The following is an 18,496-nucleotide window of genomic DNA, read 5'->3' on the forward strand; positions in this document are numbered from 1 at the left end:
TCCTGCCGTGGGCCGCCCCCCCACCACTACCAAAACCCCAGTCGTGCCACCGCCGTCACGCGTGCCACAAATGAACCACACAAATACCTCGCTGATCTTGTCAAGGAACATAAACCATCATCACGCGAACTCCAGGTCATCCTAGCAGCGGCTTTTGGCGCGCGTTCAGATGCGCTTCTACAGACATCTGGAACGCTGTTCCTTTCGATATTAGGAAGCCACTGGAGCTATGCACTTTTAAATCTATATTGAAAACGCATTTCTTTAGAAATGCTTTTGGTGTTTAGTTTTCTGTCCTTCGGCCGCACCTCCGATTAGCACGGTTAGCTACGTACGGTGTAAAAGCAGTTCAAAATACATACAAATACACGCATGCAACCAGTGAAATTTGTAATTACTAATACCCACATTCATGAACAATTACAATAGTGTGGCGATTTATCCCAACGACGGGAAAGCGAGGACCGGCTCAGCCTCGTATGAGACGACAGTGCCGTAGGCCTCGGCTCGTGGTGGAAATTCTACATTCCGATGACAAAGCCATTCTCTCTGAAGGAGAGTAGCTGGTGCCTTCCCACTAAGTGAGTAGTCGAATCCCATCTGGGATTTAAAGTCGCAACTTTTCGAGTTTAAAGCATTTTAACTTGTGAATTTCAATAGGATTTTGCCGAAATCACATTTTACATTATTTTGTCAATCCACTGCTGGATTAAGGCATCCTCGTGCCATGTGATCTGGTGGTTGTGTGATCATACTTCACCCGGTTGGTCAGTGTGGCTTTGTGGTGGGGGGGGGGGGGGGTTCAGAGAGCACTCGATGCCGACGGCAGCTACCGCAGGGAATCTAACTCATGTCGCCCGGTTTTCATCTCGATGCATCAACCGCTGCACAGAATACGGTTACATGTACTGCCGGACTGTATTTAGTCGAAACTGTGAAGTACTCATTGGGGTATTCTATCACACTGCAGCAATCAAACGTCAAAACTTCTGCAAATGCTCACCTTTCAAATCGATTAGATATAGCCCATGTTTATTAAAAAAGACTTAGCACGGTCATAACAATGCACCTGCTGTCAGAAACTGCACATTTTAAATCATGAAAGCAGAGTCTGAACTTCAAGGCACCTGGATTGTAGCTACACTTCATCAGAGTTATCTAATTCGCTGCACGCTTTACGGACGCGACATGCCCAACGTGCCAATGCTGCGCCCACCACCTTCCAAAAATGGCAGTGTTCACATTTTTCCACGACGCACTTTGGCTATCAAAAGCCAAGGCACACAGATAAAACGTTAACCTCCGCGGAAGCTCCCGGAGACGTGAAAACCCACGTGGTTGCCACACTGGAGAACTAACTTGCACACACCGCGATTTTTTTTATCTTGCCGAGGTCCTGCTCGGCACCTAAGTGCTAACGCTTGTGCCAAGCAGGAAGAAGTCCTGGGCTCGATTCCTGACACGGGCGCCTATCTGTCCGTGTCGGAGTTCGGGTGCTCTCCCCCTGTTCTGCACGGACTTCCTCCACTTTCCAATGTCTCATGATATTGGCCAAAACATTCCAATGCCGAAAATGTACCTAGAAATTACTCAATTGGAGATTACACACAGCAGCAACATCGCCCCGCCTACTGTGAAAACTCATCAAGACCCTCCTGAAAAGGAGTCTTGAGAGTCGGTGAGGCTTTCTTGGGAAAATGCGTGTAATAATAAATCAGAAAAATAATTATCCTTTCAGGTTCTATCATACCACATCTTCTAGCTTACGTTCTCTTCACCGATGCAGATGAGTAAACTTGCTCATGTGTTGGATAAGGCCTCCGAGCTGGAATACTGATGTCAAATTAATCCTTTTCCCTTTCAGCACTCTACGTTAGCTGGCACCAAACTGTGTCACACGCCCTCCCACATGGCCGTTTGGGAGCCTCGGTGCCGATAAAATTATTTTATTTTAGTTTTTCTTTTCGTTCTGTTCCGATGATGTACATCATCCGAAAGGGAAGGGATTAATGGCTACTGTGCAGACTGTAACAAGCTATCCAGTAGCATTCATTTAACAGGCTGCTGATGAGTGTCACTGAAAGGCAAAACCAGCCCAGGGTCTGCGTGGTTTTAACGCAAAACTAGCAAGGCGCATTGTTCTGAGATTTGGCTGAAGGGCCAAATATTATTCTATTTCGGTGATGGGACCGACGCCTTCTTAATTTACATAATGCATGTAATTAACCGCATCCTGGGTGTGTGCGAGGGGAAGGGTTGCCAAACAGCAGCCAGTGTGCAGCCTCTGCTTGTATGTAATATGTGCAACTTCCTGGGCACCGTACGTAGCCAACCGTGCTGAAAAAGTCAGCACTCTTCTCCACTGCCCCCACCCCTCCCCCTTGCATCGGAGCAAGTGGTCGACATTCCACATTCTCATGACAGATACCAGTCTTTCCATGGGACCAACCACTGTTGATCTGCTACAAGTGGCACTCCGTTATCGCCTATGGACGGATGTGACAATGTTTAAAATGACATGACTGCAAATGATGTAGTGTGCATTTGCATGCGACACACGTGGTCGATTAAGTCTCAAGTTGCCTAACAAACACCTATAGGAACAAGTAAATGCCAACTCCAGTCCCCACTTAACTAGTAATGAATGAATGAATGTCGGCTGGCAGATGTACCTTTTCAGACAACGGCACCCCAGGAAAATTACCTGGTTCAGGGTTCTTCAGCGATATTATTTTGGCAGACCACATAATAAAATCAGCGTTTGCTGGCAGAGCCAAATGACATCACACGCCACATATACGATGATATGGCGTCACATGGAGCAGGGACATCGTCACAGCTGTGCGTGGCCACTAATCTGTATCTCTCGTCTGCAAAGGTCTCATTTCTTTCTTGTTAATCCGGTTTGCATCTCACTAATCTTTCTAGTACCTACAGATTTCTAATCTCTCACTCTCTCTTGTGTATCTTTCATCTCACTAAGCTATGTATGCATGTTGAACTCCTTTTCACACCGGTGTGTTGGAGAGTAAATCCACATGTTGTGTAAATGTGGATTTACTCTCCAACACACCCGGCGTGCCGTACGAGTAACGAATTGGCATGTTCTGTTTACGTGACAACCCTTACTAATTGGCGGGTTTAACGACACAATTTTATTTATGCGATCTAACCCAAAAAACCCTGTATGATGAATGACGCATGTTGAAAATAGGAAGGGCCCAAGGACAGACTCCTGTGGTACGCCAACCAGGCACGGCATTGGCGGTAACTGTTCGTCACCCAGCTTGATGAACTGTGACCGACCGGGTAGGTATGACTCAATCTACCCCAGCGCCGTACCTGATACACTGAACCTTTACCATAGCCACCCGATGAGTATCTCGTGCTTGATGGTGTCGAAGGCGGCCGAGAGATCGAGGGCAACCAACGCTGCGGCGCACTGGTCATCCAGGATCTTGTAGAGAACATCGGTGACCTTTAGTAGCGCCGCCTCAGTGCTGTGGAACTTCCGGTACGCCGACTACAATGGGATGAATCTGCCCGTTGCAGCGACATCACGAAATAACTGCTTCAGACAAGAGGCCCTCTATGACCTTTGAAATTGTGAAACTATATGTCCCATTGAGTCACATCTCTCCATGGGTCAGAGCTCCACCAAGCACCTACCTAAACTGGTGGCCTGGCAGGCCACTGCTGGCCCATGGACCACAAGTTGAAGAACCTTGGCCGAGCGTAACCAGGTCTTAATCACAGAGTAGCGCAAACAGAGAGAGTGAAACAAATCAATTATGATGTGCAATGGGATGAGTTGTCACTGTGTGTGACGGGATGAGTTGTGACTGTGCAATGGGATGAGTTGTCTCTGTGCGTGTGCGACGACCCTCGCTCCAAGTTTACAGGCCACCGATTAGGCAAGCGGACGTTTTCTCGCGACGAGCACACGTGCGCACGCTCTCAGCTCGCGGGCGCACCACGGTCTCGGCGCTGCACTCTGCGAGATGAAGCCACCGCCCACACGCGGTCGCTCGCCGCAGGCTCCGCCCCACCGCGCATTATTATCAATCTGCACAACGGAGACTCCGCGACCCGGTGAGAGAAAGCCGGCCGTGCTGCGACGGCGCTCGGCTCGCGAAGGTCGCGTGGGTCCTAGTTAGGATTCCAGTCGGCTCAGGATCCAGCTCGGCTGGTTGTCCCCAACCTGGGAGCAACGACATGGGGACCAGTCGGCGAGATGAACAGTGATTGCCCTATGGACATGGTGAGCCCTGTCAAAAGAATGTGGAGTTCGCACCAGAGACTTAAGGCCACCAAACGCTAGCAGGAAGACAACTCTAAAGCTTGTTGACTGTGAATAAAATGAACCAAAGTCATGAGAATGAAAAGTGCTTTTGGCAAGTTTTCATGAATCGAATGCTCATGTTAAATATTAAGCAGGACGTATGCATTAGCGGTGCCATCGACGTTAAATCTTGGGACCGCTCTTAAAAGCCAATTTGGCAACGTTTTATCGGTGTAATCTGAAACATTCATAGTAAGAGCAGTCAAAGGTAATCTACAAAAGTGTTACGTCACCACAGCCCGAGCTAAACGGCACACCTACCGCCCAGCCACTTTCACACACGGCTGCCCAGATGCTTTAAAACTCTACCCCCATTAATAATGGAAAACCCTCACAATGCCACTAGCAGCATCAATGACACAAACACTCCTGTAACATAAATTGTTAAGCGGAAAACACTTGCCCAGGACAACACAAGAAGACGGGATTTCCTTTGCTGTGACATAACGCATCCGAGGCTGATTCGTTTTCGGTGCTTTTGTGACATCCCCAACGCAAAAGCAAAAATGAGAAAGTTCCCTATGTTCCTGGCATAAATAATGCATTTATATTGGGCTCACTTCCAAAACATAACTTTCACAGCATCTGAGAACGAGTGCAGGTACGAGGCAATGGGTACCTCTGGGGATCGTCAGGGGCTGCGTACGTTTATGTATGCAGGTGTGTGTCTGTGTGTGTGTGCGAAACGTGGAGCCCTCTAAAAGGAACATCTGTGCCGGTTTGAAACATTCCGGCTGGCCTGCCTACGATCCATCCTGAGTTTAACCAGACTGGATTGTGTGAGTTCATGGATCCTGGAAAGAGCTGGACACAGTCCCATCAGTGAGCTACTCCAGAAAGCGAGGCTGCGGTGGCTGGGTTATATAGCCCGCATGCCCAGCCAACGCATGCCCAAGCAGCATCTGTTCGGCTGGAAAAATGGAGCTAAATGGGCACAGCACGGACTAGAGAAAATATAGACTGATGTGGTACAGAAGGATGTGGTGCAGATTGTAATTGCCAATGACTAGTACCAGGAGTGTCAAGATCGGCATTTGTGGAGGTTCATGAAGAACGCTGTTGGGTAGTTGGAGGCAGACGCCCTCCACCAACAATGGAGGGCAGAGGAGCGACGCTCACAACAAGGAGCAAAGTGCCAGGTGGCTAAAGCGCAGAGCTGGCATAGTGGGGAATACACTTGGTGCGTCTGCCAGTCATCGCATTCAGTCAATTTAAGGCACCTTGGTCTGTTCCATGACCTCCTGCCAGTGGGCCATCGACACTTCACGTGGCCTCAAAATGCGCCTAGCATGGCACAAGCACGAATAACGGTGTACATATAACCAATCTCAAAAATAAGACATTTGGTCTCCCTGCTCAAATGTGTATTCAGATAGTGCTCAGCCCTGTGGTGGAAATTCTACTTTACTTTGGCAGGAACCAATGGGAATATTATTAATACAATATAAAATAATTGCACATTATGACTGTACCGTCACTTAGTGGTGACATCACTGCTACTTAGTGGTGAACGGCAGTTAGCGATTAGCGCGCAGCAATACGAACCCGGCGACCCGAGTTCGATTCCCGCTCACGGTCAAAACTAGTGACGATTATGTTAACAGGTTCTGGGCCTCCCCTAGGTTGACTCAGCCTAAAATGAGTACTTGGTGCGGTGTGTAAACATCGCCACTAGGGAGACAAAGGTAGCCAGGCATGGCGTTGGCCACCCACCCCCTTCTGTGCTGTGCTGGCCTTCAAAGGTGCTCGCTAAAAGCACTTGCCCCACTGGGGGGGGGGTGGGGGGGACTTGGTGTTTGTCTGTGCGCGTGGGAGCCGACGCACGGCATTAACCCCAGGAACATGGAACTCAGTTACATGGCATCAATAGGTTTTGCTCAAAGCCTGACAATCGGCAGGAACAATTCCACTCGTTCAACTCCTCGCACACAGCGCCGCCGATCTGACCGGTGCACGCACCGTGGGCCCCGGCTCGGCGGAGAGACACAAGGCCGCTCCGGCTGGCGAGCGTTCACGAGCGGCTCTGCAAAGCTGCGCCACGGTGGCGTCATGGTTAGTGCGCTGGACTTGCAATTCGGAGAGGCCGCCGGTTTGATTCCATCCCCAGGAGTGGCAGTCGCAACAATGGCGCAAGATATCAAAATCCTCTCACCTCTGTCCACCCTGCAGTGTAACATGGGTATGGCACGGTTAATCAACCGGTGTGGTGGGGTCAAGTGTGGGTACTCCAATCTCTTTAAAAACCGTCTGCACAGCTAGAAAGCAGAGGCCAAAATACCGAACAGAGCGGGTTTCTCGCGCTCCTGCTAGTGAGGACCCTTACACCAGTCATAGCATAAACTAACCATTTTATTTCACGAGGTAAAGCTTGAGCTCTTTTTCACAGTTGACCGGCCACATATGATAGCTCATAAAAGTGGCTTATATAATCACGTGAGAATGTATAGTCGCGGGCGAATATTCTAAACGCGTGACGATTCTAAATGCGGAGGGTAAAACCGGAGGACCTGGAGAAAAATCTACACCACCATCACGGAGAGAGAGAGAAAACACACGAACTTCACATATACAACAATAATCGTTACGGGCCGGGATCAAACCCACAGACTTCCTGCGTACCAGTCAACGGAGATAACGTCTTGCCACCGCGTAACTTGCAGGGCTGCACCTTTCACTTTTAGGCAAGATACGGCAGCAGGACGATGCGTCTGCGTGGGTGAAGCCTGGCTCAAGTCCAAGAGCCTCCTCCTCCTCCTCTCTGCCGTGCAGCAAGCACTGCCACCTCCCCCAAACGCCTCTCTTATCTCAACCCGATACTGTAACCCGCCATTCTCCCTGTCCCAGTCGGTTCCCCTTCTCAACTCAAAAATGCTGTTGTTGATTAACACCGTGAAATATTTGTAAAATATCCCCCTGCCCACCGAGCAGTTGTCCCTCCCTCTTAGATGCTCCTGGAATAATGCAGTGGCTTAAAACTAAATCACACAAGCAAATTGCATCGTAACGTAAACGTGCACTGCGAGTTTTCAGGTGCAGCTTATCAGATGTGCGCCGTTAGAATCAAGTGTAAATGACAGCCATGATCTGTCCACTGCTAGATTAAGGTCTCCTCAAGCGAGCCGCCCTCTCTCGCAGGCTCGGGACGCAACAATAACGCCCCAAAACAGCCGACCCTCAGCGTTACGCGGAATTAAACGAGTGCGTTCGCCGACCTCGACTGGCCCGACAGATTAAAGATTAAAGGGGCTTTTCCGTGCGTCTTATTTAATGTCACATCATTTGTCAGTGCACAATAGCCAACGCGACCGCAGCCGCCCGTCGGCGGGAGGCCGAGTGTTGTTATTAAATGGCAGCACCGCTTCCCATAAGGCTGCGCCGCGTGAAAGGCCCTTTTAATGCCGGCCGAGTGCCCTCGCGCCAGCAGCAAAGGGCCCCCCCCCCCATTTGCCCTGCGAGGGCAACGCTCGGCTGGGCGACCAGCGCGCCCCGCCGAAATGTCAGCGGCAGTAACAATTTTAGAGACGGCGTCGCCGATTCTCCTTCCACCAGCCACTGTCCCCCGGCGGCGCCGTGGACCCCATCTTCTCTCGCACGCCTCGGAGAGCGGACACGGCAGAGCGTGTGTGGTGGCGGGGTCCATTCTGAAAGCGGACGATGTACGAGAGCTCTCGAGCCAGCAGGTACATAATGATTCACTAGCTTGAAACTGCCCCCCCCCCCCCCCCGATTTGATCAATTGGTCACGAGTCAGCCTTGAGTCGATTGTAGAACAAAATCTCTTTTGTCTAGAAATCGTGTCGTTGTGCGAAGTCTTTTTGTAATTTGTCCAGCTCCTGCATCTTGTCGTCAAAATCTTTCATGGATTCACCCCTGCCCCTCGTCTCACTCTGCGTGCTCGCCACACGAGCTCCAGCCTCTCCTCTACTGCCTTCCACGCACACTGTCGCAAATATTCCTGTGCCGCATCTTGAGATGTGGTCCCATTTAAATGCGATAGAAATCCATATTGTACCGTATCAGCCCTGAAGTAAAACGTGTGTAGAATTTTGCATGAATCACAGCGCATCTATTCTCTCAACACGGGGCTAATCAATGCGTGTATCGTGATCGTAAGAACGGATACAAATCGATCGTTACACGCCTGCTGCTCACACCTCACCTTTCTACAAATCCCGCATGGCATGAAGGGCACAGCCTTTATTGAAACTCTGGCGAAGTCTAATGAGGGCAGGGGGTTAAGGCAGCCGTGTTCCTGTGGCATCACAGACGTGTGGCAGACACGAGCACCTCACCACTGCAGGCCCCTTCGAGCGCCACAACGCCGTCCTGCGCCTGCTACTCCGGTTTGCAGAGGCCACACGGCCCTCAGGTTGTTGGCGTGCCCCACTACCAAACCGGCTTGCACGCAGTCGACAGTTTACTGTACAGCAGGCGTGTTATTATTGTGATTGTTGTTTGCAGGAGGCTATTTTGTCGCAGTCAAAAACACCACATTTAAATATTACCCTCGCGTATGTTTATTTCAGTGTCGTCATGCATGCAGAAGCCCCGTGGCGAACTCGCTTCCCTCACGTCCATTGGTGTCCCTACGGCGGTGTTGAAAATTCCATGTTCCTATGGCGAGTGCCAGCTTATTCGTGGGAGGATCAATGGTGGCTTTCCCGCAAAATGGTATTCTTTTAATTAACCCTGTAGGAATGGTGGGGGGAGTTGACCCTCAATCGGGACGTGAACTTGCAACGTTCTGATAATATTATAACTCGAGCCCTTTGTCGCAGCACCAACCGGCCCAAACATAAATAAGAATAACAGCCATTCCCAAATGACGACATCTGCCGCCTTCTTTGCAACCGAGACGAGGGATCTGCATTTGGGAAAAGGCGCCTTTTTCTGTACGATATTCTACAGCAGGGCGCTTGTGATCGTCAATGCAGCACACTAACAGAAGTGGGGAGGTAGAGACAGGACTGAAAAATGTGAACAATCCGATCCACCGAGCCAAGCACAAAAACTGGGTTTGTGAAGCGCCGACGGCAAGGTGCGGTCAACACCACTAATTGAATGATTAACAGTTTTTGCCAACGATGTGCATTCATCACGTCAGCCACTGCTGACGTTGGCACCAGCAGTCGCGCGTTTCGTTGACTGCGACTGTTTGTCTTATCCATTTCTCCACTCTGGCCGATTCCGCACGCACGCACGGAAGCAAAGTACGGAGGGAAACAAAGCACCTCCTTGGAGTAGCCGGATTTTCTCTGATCACAGAACGGCGGAAACTAGAATGGCGGGGCGAATTCAAGGACAGACGCAACACCTTATCTAAAAGTGGATGAGAAGAGGAAGCGACGCTATTCCCCGGTCGTGCCACGTTCACGGGCTCGAGACGAAGACCGCCGTCGCACCAACACCCGGGACAAAAAAGAACTATTTATGGAGAGACACCGCGGCGAGCGTGACGGAGCATCAAAAAAAAAAGCGTTCGCGGAGCGCCTCTCTTTCAGGAAGATGAAACCAACATCAACCGGGTGCCATTTTATTCCGTTAGCAAAAAAAATTAAAACCTTTAACCGCGACAATGTCGCAGTGGAAATCCATTACACACACAACCATGCAAGTGAACATGAGGCCAGCTTGTTGTTATCCCCATCTGAACCCTACTGCTAAACGACCCCCACTTTCCTGGCCATCAGCTCGGCGAAACACGATCACGCACGGATCTGTAAGCCCTCGTCCGCTCGATCCACCGCTGACAGCGAACAACAGTGGCGCACCGCCAAAGCTTCTGGCCTCTGCCATAGGATTGTGGAATTTCCACCGCCAACTCGGGGCTGCCAAGGGACATGAAGCTCCACATCACACTCATTTGAGCCAGGACACCCTTTGACTTTGGCCCGACTTGACAGTGAAAAGGTCGATGCTGTACTTGACTGTAGTCAACATCACGTTTCACTCGACTTGGAACCACATAAGGTCATTCACATCTCAGCAACGTGACAGACATCAAGACCAGCGCTCGCTCCGGATGGCTCACGTCAATTCCAAGCGTTCCCCCTCCCGGAACAAGAAGCTTCGAGTGGTGTTCATCTCTGTTGCTGGCTCCGAGCCAGTGGTGGAAATGTACACACACTCGGGGTGTTCGGCCAGTCTATCCACGCAACGACCACTGTTGATTTCTCACCAAGTGAGACTCAATTTATCGACTCCAGATGGATAACGAGCCGAGTTGATCTCCTCACTGCGAAGCGAATGCACAAACTCGTCACTGTGCATCGAACACCTCCAAGCGGGAAGCAAGCAGCACACGGCTGATAAACGAGCACCGGCTTCGCATTAGGCAGGGTAATTGTTTTGTTTTTAATTTTACGAGGCCATTTAAGACTCCCCCCCCCCGTCACACACGAACATCACCTACAAATGTGCTGATGTCATCGAAGATGTTGGGGGGGGGCTCTGGCTGTGGCCAGGAAAGGATTCACAGTTTAAAATGTTGACAACAAAGGGCATATGGATCGTTGCTACAGTTACCCAACTTAGCCACAAACACAGTGCACAGTTTACGTAACGAAAGTGACAGTTGTTTTAAATAATTGTGACGAGCGACCTACCAATGTGCATCTGACACAGCACTGGCTGCGCTGGCAGATGAAGCTCACAGACACACACATGCACGCACGTCCAATGTCAACTCAAAGTTAAACTGCCAGAATACTCGTTCGAGAGATGAAAACCTAACACTTTTGGACATTGGCCCCTTTTTAGAACCACCGGAATTTCACCGGGAGGGCTAAATGTGAAAACAAAGTCAGCGGGGAGGTCGCCCCTCCGTTCTCCGCGAGGCGGAGGCCATTTAGTTAAACGGTAGTTAGCGACTCCGCGGAGCGCTAATGGCTACAGACACGGCTAGTTAAACCGGGGACATTTACTGGAGACGTTTGCGCAGCTTAAAACAGAGCACCGCCCCCCCTTTGTTGTCGTTCCTTTTAATAGACTTACAACCACACTCGAGTAAAACGCTAAGAAAACCATAGGCGCGTGGTTTTATTCCGAGCAGCAAAAAAATAAATTTGCAGAGGAGTTATCATTACGCATTGCTCGCCTGACCGCAGGGGAAAAAAAACAGATGCATTTATTTTCGGCAGCGATACGGCACCACATTTATTTTGTAAATTAATGGAGCAAATGAATTGGAAGCCACTGCGCGGCGAGCAGGCGTAACGCAGCAAGGCTGTGCGTCATTTTGCTGACTTTAATTATGCATAGTGTTATGCTTAACGCCAGCGAGTGGGATTGTCTCAATGGTTTTGTGAACGTGTGTCCTTTTGAAAACTGTGTAATCGTGCGATTTTAAAACACAACAGCGTACACGTACTTTATTTGCATTCGTACTTAAACCGCAGAGGGATCTAGGCAACCCTACCATACATTTATTTTGACGTAGCATTTTGAAAAACATCGATTTTATCCATGTCCCAAGTACCACCACGATTGGTATTCATGCTCAATGTAGGTGTGCAAATTCAAGGCTTGATTCACTAGGTCACAGGGGTATGAGGAGAAGAAAGGAGAGAGAAGAAAGTGGGGGCAATGGAAAGGGATGGGGCCACCCAGGGAGGACGAGGGACAGTCTTGGCTCTGGGCCAGCTCAGCTCGAGTGGGAGGACGAGGTCCCGTTGCTATGGGCAGAGGGAGCTGGGCTGATAAGGTGCTGGCTCCTGGTTGGATTTCTCAGCCCCCCATGTTCCCCCTGCTGGCTCTCCTGGGCAGATCTGGTCCCAGCGAGTCCCGCATCAGGTTGGTTCTTAACTCAACTCCAGCCATAGGGCAAGAATCTGGGCCGACAACGGAGGCTGGCGTGATGTCACCAGGGTCCACGTGGACGCGATACGCGCACCATTACGCCACACGCTCTGTTTAACGTCCCAGCAGAAATCAAAACACGTGGAGGAAAATTATAAAAAGTAAATATTAAACTTGAAAGTAAAACCGAGCCCACGCCTACTTATAAAAGCAATATATTTATTTTTAACGATTGATTCCTGACCCTCATCAGCCCTGGCTGAAGAGATGGAGGGAAGATACTGGACAAGTGGGGTCGTGCTCGCGTAGCCCTGTGGCTCGTGGAGCATGGGGATGCAGACTGGGCCCTGGTGCCGCTGCTGGGCCAGCAGCGACCGGGCTTGCCTGTGGCTGTGGAGACGAGAAATTCGGTAGTGGATCTTCCAACATCAAAACGGACCGCTTTGGATCACGTGGCCAGGTTCCAAACCATTCCGTGTGTTCATCACTTGGCCATTGCACAGCGTGTCTGGTTCAATACCGCCGATGGGGCCAGTTTTACCTTTGCCAGGTAATTACCAAAGCACACCAAGCGCTCGGCTGAAATATGGACATTACAGATGGTATGCCGTTTGCAGGATTAAGCTATTACGCACCTCTGCCAACTGCAAAATACCTACAACTAAACTGCAAAAATATGGACGGCTGCAAATGCGTAAATACTGCCACCCTGGTCTCCCTTGCACAATAAATCATGAATGTCTATGAGCTCACAGGAGGCTTAAAGAAGGGGAATTTAATTGAATTGATGAAAACAGAATAAGTCACTGCCACTGCAATTTCTGCTGGCACAGGGCACAGAGGTGTCTTGTGTATGAGCTCTCAGCAGGGGCGATTGTTACTGTATGGGTGACTATGCTACTGGCGTCACGCCAGGGACACTGGGCTGCTGCCAGTTGTGGCATTATGACTGTACCAATGAGTGTGCAGCAATAACAATTTTGCCCTTACCCCAGACGCAAACTCCCAACCACAAAACTTGGTGGACAAATCTCACGGCCGTTTGCCATCATAATACAATTTGACGATCTTAAGAAGCGCGGCCGATGCGCTGTTCCGCTCTAGCGAGAGACGTGACAAAGATTGCGAGCACTCGGGTGGCAAAACTCTCTTGTGATCGATTACGAACGCAGTGGTTTGACGGTGCGACATTCGCAACACGCAGTCCCGCGGTTCAGCACGAAGCAGCGCCGGCGCAATCAAACCGCGTCACTCTCTCTCTCTCAAGGGCATGGCCCAAGTGGCGTCCCCTGGGAGGGGAAGCGGACAAATGTTGACAAAGAATTTGTCCAAGTCTTCCTCCGATCGCGCCCCACGACGTAACACGGTCAAAGCGGTCGCTCTGCAGGTGCAAGCCTCGTGTGGAGCCCAAAGCAAGTCCCGAGCATCTGTTTTGATAATAAACTGCAACGCCAGCCTGATAACTGCGTCAGAAGCACATACCCGGCCAGACCACATAAAATACAATAAAGTTTAACCTTTAACTATATTAAGGCAGTTAAAGGGTTGCGTGTGAGATAGACGGATGTACCTTTGGGCCAGGTGCATGAATGTTATGATTTAGGATCTGTGCTAGGCTATGGTGCGTGCTGGTGGATAAAGGTGGGGGTGTTATGATTGAGAGTTATGTGATGGTGGGTATTATAAGGATTATGACGAGGCTTCGTGGTGCTGGTGGCTAAGAATAGGGGTTGGGGCTAAGATGACTGTGTTCAAGGAACATGCCAGGGGCATTAGGAGTGTCACGTTGAGATTACTTAAGACGTGAGAGCGGGGATGTTAAGTTGTTAGGATTAGAGTGGTTCGGTTCGTCTCGTTTAAAACGCAAGACTCAAGCAACACCACAGCCGCTCGCTCTCTTTTCTCACGCTAATTAAACTCCGTCTCAACACACGCACTGCAGCGCGCCATCAAATCACGGCCTCACTTCACGCACAACCTGCCCGCGAAGGGCGCGTGAGGAATTGCATAAGCGCCCACCATCGCAACCACCACCAACCACCACATACGGTGCGGTCATTAATAACCACGCAGGCCGGCCAGGCTGGCTCCAAGCAACCCACATCGCATCGTTGACGTGCGGGTCCTGTGTAAATCCGCTGCTGGATGAAGGCATCATCTGCATGCCGTGTCAGTCGTGGTGGTGGTTTATTTGACAATACCATCATCACGATGAGCAACGCGGCTCGGTGTAAAGGGAACCCAGCACCGTTTTCGAGACATCACCACCACTCGTCACCGAGGTTTAGCCGTGGCCGGGAACATTTAACTCGAGGCCCCTTTAGTTCATAGCGCAGTTCGCTAATCACTGCGCCACCGCTCCCCTCCGCAAACACACTGCATCCTCAAATTAAATCCAAATTCCCAAAACCCCGGGACTCGTAAATGAGACGCGTTACTAGACGCGGCAAGCTGCTAGCAATGCGCTCGTGGTGACTAGAATCAACCACGGGTCTCGCCACTGCTGGCTTGGAGCCACCCCCAGCGCTGCCTCCCACGAGCCGGCTCAGTCGCGAGCACGAACCCCTCTCGGAATCGCCCCCAGAACCCCCCAAACGAGCGACGACTCTGTTACTCAAAGAAGCGCACTACAACAGGGAGCTTGGGTGGCACTGAGCAGGTTACGACGAGCAAAAGCCCGACAGCCATCAGCTGTGCACCTCGACAGAGAAGAGGGCACGCCACGGGGCACGCTGCAGCAGTACTCGGCATCGGCTGAGAGTGCTGCTGCTGCTGCTGCGTTACTGAAACTACGACACACGACGGGGAGCGAGCATGGACCCCCTCTGCTCGTCCCTCTGCTCGCCCCTCTGCTCGCCCCTCTGCTCGCCCCTCTGCTCGCCCCTCTGCTCGCCCCTCTGCTCGCCCCTCTGCTCGTCCCTCTGCTCGTCCCTCTGCTCGTCCCTCTGCTCGTCCCTCTGCTCGTCCCTCTGCTCGTCCCTCTGCTCGTCCCTCTGCTCGTCCCTCTGCTCGTCCCTCTGCTCGTCCCTCTGCTCGTCCCTCTGCTCGTCCCTCTGCTCGTCCCTCTGCTCGTCCCTCTGCTCGCCCCTCTGCTCGTCCCTCTGCTCACCCCGGCGCGGCTCGGAGAGATGGCGTCAACACTTGGCGAGTGATGTAAAATGTTATTTTAAAAAACCTGTTAATTAAAAATAAACTTACATAACTCGAGTGGTCGCAGTGAAATCTGCACTCGCAGCAGCAGCAGCGGCGGCGGCGGCGATTGAATGAGAAATCAAAAAGAAGCCAAGAAACCCACTGCGCGGTCTCAGCAACCCCGCAGCGCCACGGCGAACTCGCTCGAGGCGCGTTCTGGAGACGTGGGGACGGTCCCCGGCGCCAGATTCAAAGCTCCCCGCCGCTCTCGTTCAACTTGCAACGATTCATTGCAAATCGCAAATCGGCGCCGCGAACGAATGAAAAAGGAATGCGGCGCCAAGAACATTGCCGGCAACTCCGCGGTGTTCAGCAGAGAGGACCGCAACACCAGCAGCACCCCCCCCCCGTGTCTCACTGCCTCTACTTTAGCGGCTTGCACCAGACGCGTTAACTTCACACGCGGGGGGGGGGGGGGTCGACACGATCACAACCTTGCGTTGCTCTTTGCTCGTGCACGCGGTGCGCTGCGTTGGTGAACGCGTTCCGCATTAAAGGAGCTCCGCTTTAAAGGCGCCTCGGGCCCCTCTTAAAGGGACACGGGGTGGGTGGGGGGGAGGGGCGGTTTAAAGGGCCACGCAACGTGCCTCAGATTTGGTAGCGCGCATCGGCTGCGGGGCGGGCTGGAGCTCGCGCCGCGATTGGCCGAGGGGTGCGTCACGTGATCGCGAGAGGGGCGCGCGCACTCGCCGCGGGCAACTCCGATGCGCGCTAGGGAATCTAAACTCGCGAGAGGCGATCGGCGCGCGGCTCCCCTCCACTCGCAGCGATGCGGCCACCAACTCGCGAGATCACAACAACAACCACAACCACAACAACAACCCAGCAGCAGCAGCAGGAGCAGCTGGGGGCTCACTCGCAACCCGTCTCGCTCGCTCGCTCACCTGAGAGAGACGCCGCACGTGAAGAACCCGCAGCAGCCCCAATACCGCTTCACCTCCACGTCTCGGCCACGGACGGGCACATCCCTCACGTGGGCAGCGGCATTGCTGTTGTTGTTGTTGTTCGTGTCGTGTTTTGACCGACGTGGTTGCTGCTGTTGTTTGTGAGGGGGGGGGGGGGGGACGCGCAGCCGGTGACTGCCGCTGCTGCTGCCGCGCTCCTCGCTCCGCTCTGCGTCCGCGCCGCCACTCAGCACGCGCGCGCGCGCGGCCCCCACCCCGCCACGCGTCACGTGATCTTCACACCCCCCACCCGCAAACCCCCCCCCCTCACACCCCCCCCCCACTCACAAATCCCCCACGCCCCCACTCCCCACTCACACCCCCCCCACTCACACCCCCCCACTCACAACCCCCCCACTCACAACCCCTCCCCCTCACAACCCCCCCCACTCACTCCCCCCCCCCACTCACTCCCCCCCCCCCACTCACAACCCCCCCACTCACAACCCCCCCCCCTCACAACCCCCCCCACTCACTCCCCCCCCCACTCACAAATCCCCCACTCCCCCCCCCCACTCACACCCCCCCCCACTCACCCCTCCGGGAGGCGGGGCTACGGGCGAAGTGGGCGGGGCGTGGACGAGGGGGTGAGGGGGGCGGGGTGAGGGGGGCGGGGTGGGGCGAGTTGGACGTTGTCACGACGCAGTGCCCCCCCCCCCCTCCCCCCTCCCCCATCCGCACACGCGCAAGGAGCCGCGGGACGGCGCTCTGCTCGACTTCCCCAGGCGCGGCTGTGTCTGCCTGGCTTGGCCACCTCAACTTGTCCTTGTTGCCCTGCATCTAACATCCCCCATACGGGAGAAGAAGAAACAGTTGGGGGGGGGGGGGTGCAATGGAAGGAAGCCGATATGAGATGTGCCCCCCAATAGCATGGGGAGGGGGTTATATAAGGTGGGAGAGGCGAGAAAGCGGAGGGGGCTGGAGGGGCAATAGCAGCGGGGCGAAGGGGGGTGAGGGCGGAGCGGGGTCCGTGGGGGGGGGGGGGGCCTAAGGGGGGTGGGGTTACGTGAGGGGCGGGGTGAGCGCCCGGCGGGTGCAGAGAGCCACGTGGGGCCCAATTCACTTCGATCCGTAGACATTTAATAAAGTATTTTTGTGGCATGAGCGGTGGCGCAGTGGTTTTTAACTGGCTCTGCACGAAGATTCCTGAGCACAGCTAACGTCAGTGGTGGTGATCACCGGGTCTTCGCCACGCCTCCATCGACCTTGGACGTGTGAAAGAGCTTCATAGCACATCGGATTTCTTCAGGATAAATACATATTTTGATTTTGACCCGTACGTACGGTAAAACCCCCAGATGTGGATTGACAAGGAGCTGGAAATAAGTGAATATAAGAGAAAGGTAAAATTACAGTATATACAATACGGAGATGTGTATTTTTGACAAGGCCCATACATTTTTTTAAACGGGCCTATAACAATAAACGTTACTCTTTTACATGCTTTCCTAATGCGACCGATTATTCGAAATCTGCGTGTCTACGTGTACTCGCACCTTACCCCACCGCATGCGACCTTCCAATTAACTGCGGTGTACCTATTTCAGTTTCGGGAAATGGCCTTTCACAACATTGATGCGTTTACATGTGCTGATGCAGAATCTTTATCCTGGAGGTATCCAATGAGCTACGGAGCTATTTTTCAGAGATGCCCGGGAGATGCATACTTTACAACGCAGTGTCAACCAAAGAAAAACCCCGTTTAATCAATCAGTGGTGACCGAACCCAGTCGGTCACGAGCTGCCGGCTCGGGGTCGCCTCACCACGTGGGGAGCACGTGCTCGACGTGCGGCATCGGCACGAGATCCCTCCCCGTGACGCAGCTAACGTCCCACCCGCATTACGTCATAGCTCCACATGTGCTTCCCTGACGTCACCAACCCCGCCGTGCACGATGACGTCACGACAACACAAGTCCCGCGTTGCAATGGAACGCGCCCCTGTAGTGGCAGCAGATATCGGTGAAGCTCAAGGTGCAAGTGCATGGTCACGCTTCTTCCGGCGGAAACGCCTCCACTAAGCGAGCTGGAGAGTGTATTTGGTCTACTCTTCCCACGCGTTGGAAGAGGTGGGCGTACCCACTCTTGGTCAAGAAGAATTTCAGAATCATAATATTTATTTTGGAGGAATCCGATGAGCTATAAAGCTCTTTTTAATAGATGTCGAGTAGAGGGCGGGTCAGAACATTACAACAACAAACAATACAAAACAATAGACAAT

At 52.5% G+C, this 18,496-nt stretch overlaps 1 protein-coding gene across 5 annotated transcripts in view; it reads right to left on the reverse strand.

The window, feature by feature from the left end:
- Nucleotides 1-18,496, reverse strand: part of LOC133354557 (mucin-19-like) — a 246,981-nt gene that overhangs the window by 216,435 nt on the left and 12,050 nt on the right. For 4 of the 5 annotated variants that reach the window (XM_061571484.1, XM_061571489.1, XM_061571482.1 and 1 more), the window contains exon 1: nt 16,216-16,385. The exons of the other annotated variant lie outside the window; for it this stretch is intronic. The gene's annotated coding sequence lies outside the window, so the exon portion shown is untranslated. Of the gene's footprint in view, nt 1-16,215; nt 16,386-18,496 lie in introns of those variants that run through there. 5 annotated transcript variants of the gene reach the window in all.

Source organism: Lethenteron reissneri, chromosome 47, assembly GCF_015708825.2.
Source record: "Lethenteron reissneri isolate LAM-NWPU_2019-01 chromosome 47, ASM1570882v1, whole genome shotgun sequence".
Classification (NCBI taxonomy): Eukaryota; Metazoa; Chordata; class Hyperoartia; order Petromyzontiformes; family Petromyzontidae; genus Lethenteron; species Lethenteron reissneri.